Source organism: Chaetura pelagica, unplaced genomic scaffold (assembly GCF_000747805.2).
Source record: "Chaetura pelagica isolate M959 unplaced genomic scaffold, ChaPel_1.0 scaffold244, whole genome shotgun sequence".
NCBI classification, from domain to species: Eukaryota; Metazoa; Chordata; class Aves; order Apodiformes; family Apodidae; genus Chaetura; species Chaetura pelagica.
This window is the reverse complement of record NW_009953719.1, coordinates 1,498,314-1,503,489: the sequence shown is the minus strand read 5'-3', so window position 1 is coordinate 1,503,489 and position 5,176 is coordinate 1,498,314.

The window sequence follows — 5,176 nt, the reverse complement described above, 5'->3', positions numbered from 1 at the left end:
GTATGGCTTGGAGAAATACTGAGGCACAGGAGGCAGCAGGAACATGTCATCAAGGAATTGCGGGACCACCCCTTTGAGTATCATCCATGAAGCTGAACCTTAAAGCTGTGGTAGGTGTTGGGGAGCACCACGATTTAAGCAGTCATGGCTCATTCCCCTCAGCCCCAGAAAGACTGAAAGGTCACTTTGAGCTGCTTTGACACTTCTCTCTTTGCCCTCCAGTATGACCACAGTGCAGCTGTTACCCGGGATAAGGAAAGCTAGCACACACACACACGTGCTGTGCAGTGAAACAAAGCCCCACAGGCTCTCTGGCTTCTACAGAGGGACCCCCGAGTTAGTATGATACTGTGGCCTAGAGCACCTGCAGGCACAGTGTGCTGTGCAGGAAATCCAGCACACACGGCACGGGCGGTCTTCCTTGGGCTCCGCTCAGTTCATCCGTAAGGAAAGGCCACGCTTCTGAGGACAGTGGGATCCATCCCCACGAGGATTTTCTAAATCCTGCTAAAATCTCTTTGCCTCTCTGTGGGAATGGTGACATGCAGCGGTGCAGTAATTTCACTGTTGTTCAATGTAAGTAACTGCAAAGTGCATAAAATGTTGTCACACTATGTACTGTATTAGAGAATGTTGCATCACGTCACATGTTGGGGTTTGTTTGGGTTTCTTGAGAGTTTGGGTTTTTTTGCTGATACTTAAAAATATTACAGCATTTTCATGAGTTTGTGCACTCGGTAGTCCTCCACCTTTATTTTGCTGGCCACACCCAAGTTTATGGTATATATGGTGTATATATATTTATGGCAACTTGGGCTGAGATAAAATGTCCTTTAAAAGGTGATGGCCTTTTAAAAAAAATTATTTTCTAGCCCAAACAACTAAATATTTTTGTCTCGTTAATATTATCTTGATAACAAATAACCTGTACAGTTCTTCTCATGTACGACAGTATTCTCTTAAACGTCTATTTCATTAAAAGCATGTGTACACACTACAGATGGTCTATAACATTTTCTTCTTAGGTCCTTAACAGCTGAAGTGTTGGAGCTGGTAATGATTAAAATGCAACGATAAAGGCCGTTGTGAACTGCAGTTCTGCTAGAATCCTGCTCCAGCCACCAAATCTGGGATTGGAGCTTGTGTCAGGATGGAGTTGGTTGTATGCACTGGGAGGAGTATTTGTGTCCTCTGCTGCCAGTAGGCTTAGGGCTAGAGTTAAGGATCTGAGTGTTGTCCAGGCTGCAACTCTTCCAGAATCTGGAAACCTAGCACATGGGGTGAGGGCAGGACAGAGCTTTATATTACCACTGGGAGCTAGTCCTCTTCTGCACTGCAAGAACAGCTAGGGTGAAGGTTGGTTCTAGCATGTGGGAAGTGAGGGTCTTCCAAGCTGGGACTCAGCCAGGATCTTGCTCCATCCAGAGAAGTTTTGTTTTTACTTTAAAACTAGGTCAACTTCCTGATCCGTTGTGTAATGCATCCCATAAATTGTTGTACTGGGGTAACCAAGAAGTTGGTAGTGCATAAACGTGGGGTGGGAGTAAGGGGTGGACGATCCAGGGACACACACTGGTTTTGCTAGAGAACTCCATGCAACAAGCCAAAAATAAAGAGGACAGCAAGAGACACTGCCTTCTAAGGGATCAACTGGAGAGGCACAGCTGAGATAACAGAGACTGAAGATGGAACTGTGAGAAGCAGTTTGTGATCTGGAAGAAGGGGATCCAAATGCTTGCTAATTTCTTCTACTTTATTCAACATAAAGTTATTGTATCTTAGTTTGGGTGGGTTTTTTTTCCCTTTAGGAAAGAAGGGACTGTCAAGACAGAGCCCTTTTTTTAAAAGTCTTCATCAAAAACCACCTAGAGTAGGTTGACAGTATTTCAGTATTACACTTGAAAACAGGAGTTTGCATACATTCTTTATGAATTAGTAGACAGACTCCCACAAAATACTTTATTTTCTCTTCCTAAGAGACTAACCCCTTAGAAAGCTGAGAATTTTGGGACAAAAAGAACAACAGTAAGCAGAAAACTTGAGAAAAAAAAGAGGAAAAAAAGTACATAAAAATGAGGAAAGAATACAGTATGGAGAAGTAAGATCTAAGAGAGAAAATAATATACAACAGTCTAGAGAAATAGAATAGATGTAAAAGAAACAATAAAACAGTATAAATTTTTTCTTAGTTTGGTAGGTACAAGGTGATATGATGCACAACATTCAAAACATTTTATTACAGTATCTTACTGGGACTGTAATTTACATCACAATCAACCTTGGTTGACTATTCTGCATCTCCTGTTTTTCACTATGATTATGCTGAGAAATATAATGCTTCCAGTTTTCCTCTGGCTTCTTGGTGTGCATTTACATCTATGCTGTAAACAAAGTAGACTTAGGACGAGTGAAGAAATGGTTGTAACTGGAACTTAAAATTTTAATTCAGGAGTTGCTGGAGGTGCAGGACTACCACTGTAGTGCTGTAGAAACAACAGGTTTCCCAGAGTGATGGCTAGCATTACTACTATTGATATTAGGGGGAAAAAACACACACTTTGTTATCTAAGTGAAGAACAATAGGATGCAGTGTGGCAGGTTAATATAAAGTCAGAAGTAAATATTTGTGTGTTCCTATTTACTTTTAGCAAAGATCAATGAGATCAGTAAATCATAGGGGAAAACTGAAAATTGGATCATGTTACTTTCATCCTTTGAGGTTTCTACCCAGTAAAGATTAGAAATTACTTGTTAGGTCTGCTTGCTTTCTAATTGTTTTTAAAATTTATGGAAGTGAGAGGATGGACTACTAGTGCACTGAATGTGGCACTTCTTATATCCACAGTGGTCAATTCTGCTCGTTCATTTGTTTGCCTCTGATTGTGGGCATAGTCTACAAGTCTGAATATGCCAGATTTACTTATCTGGGTTCCCAGATGTTAGAAGCAGTAGGCAATTCCAGATCCTTCCTCAATTTCTGTGGAAGATTACTAGGACTTCATAACTCCTCAGTTAGGAATGTCTACTCACGTAACTAGTGTTTTAAAATAGCTTTTTAGTTATTCAACTCAGTGTTCTGCCAATCATAGAATTAAAGCACTATAGTTATGTCAGTAGTAATTTTTGTGGCCTTCAGAGTACATGTTACATCAGTGAGACCACCTCTACCATTTTGGGGATGAAGACGTTCTCCTAATTAAGGGGAAAAGTACTTCCCAAGTCTATGGAAGCTCCTCAGTATCTTACCAGCTTGGATCCATCTCTTCCTGCTTTAAACTACAGAGACTAGTTTTGTTCTTTCAGCCACACAATTGCCTGATAGTGGAATATGATTAGGGTAATATGTCCCATTGTTTTCCTTTTTGGCCTTTCTACATTGAGTAGAATGGTCCATTTGCCTCTTCACTATATGTTCTGGAAGTCATTTTGTGATCCAAACCTTAAAAAGCCCTTGTATCCATGCAGTTTGTCTTTTGGAGTCTGTGCATTTCTGTGTGAATTCCAGGCTACATCCACACTAGTCATGGGCACTCTGACCTTCCCAGGACTTCATATTCGTCCTTTGGATAGATGCTTCAATCTAGACTATGTGTTATGCCAGTAGCAATTCAAATAATCCTTGGTATCCTTCATGTCCTCTGCAAGAATGGCCTTTTTATGTCAGCAGACCAGCTTGGATCTTCAGGAAGGATTTCTTCGTTGTATAGAAAAAGATTATTATGTCAACTGTTCTGTTAACTTGTGTTTCTCAGGCAAAGACACCTTTGGTACTAGGCCACAATCTGAAGTTAAGTCCCAAAAGAAGTTCTTCTCTCTGAGTTACATCATTAACACTTCAGAGAACGCCATAGCAGCTCTCAGACAGACTTAATTCTAAATCAAACCATCATCTGGAGTGAGCAGCTTGTGTTTCGCCTGTCAAAAAGGTGCTGCTAAGTAACTGATGTGGTCCATCTCTTTTTAGGCCAGAGAGGTTGCCATGGTAACCTATTTAAATGTAGATAGCTACACTTTTGAGTCATCATCAGAGCCCAGCTTTGATAGTACAAGCTTTGGATTGACAGCCAGTACTGCATATTGTGTAGGTTGGCACGCCTCTGGACCAGAAGGTCCTGGAATTGCTGCTGTTGCTGCCGGATGAGACTTGCAATGGAAAAAAATATGTAGCTCCTTGAGTTCTCTCTAATACTCTCTTGAATGGCAGGCTTGTATTCCTCGGTGTTCTCATACTATAAAGGGACAGGCTGAAGAACACACTCCTTAGTATGACAACTTCTTCCTTCCAGTTTAAAAGTCCTTCACCAAGACAATGAAGGTTCTTGGAACAGAAGCCTCTGGGAAAGAGGCTGTGTTACTTATTTTAGGGGAAATATAATTTAAAGTTTTATCACAGAAGTTCTCCTGAAAATGCTTTTCGTGATACATGCATTTGTAGGAGTGCAGAACAGTTTTAAAGTCAGGTATCCTGAGGAATTGTGATTCTTGAAAAATTTTGCAAATTAAGTGCTATCATCTCAAGTGTTTCCCATCTGGGAACTCCTCTACATCCTCAGTTTCCAACTTCTACAGGAATCTCGTTTCCCTGTGTTTGAAAAGATGGAAAAAGCATTATGTTAATTTAATCATAAAGTTTCATTCACATCCAAAAGGACTAGTACAACACAATTCATCTATTTGCATTTGGTTCTGCTGATAGTAACACAGCTAAGTTGAATCTATCTACACCTGTTCAATGTAAAACTTTTGCTTCTCTGTAAGAATTCTTGAAGAGTCAAAAACTGTTCTCAGTCCTGTTAAAATTAGATCCTTCATTGGCAGCTTCTCTAGAAGCTTATCCAGTTACACAAAATACAGTTTCCTTACTCTGTAGTTGTGCAGCAGAACGTATGTCTTTGCTGGCTAAAAGGAAAACTTTGTTCTTGATGTGGGGAGAAAGCTTCTTGTTCTCCCTCCGGAGGGCTATTACCTACGAAGTCCCAACACATGATATTTGCAATATTGTGACTTCACAAATCTGTTCAAGCAAGTTCTTAGAAGTATGTTCTGCTAGGTGCCTACGTGACCATAAAACCTCCTGCTAGCTAAGAAAAAGAAATTGTCACAAGTTTTAAATTACATTTCCCTAAAGTTGCCACTTACAGCATTTCACCATACAAAAAAATCATTCTTTGAGCAG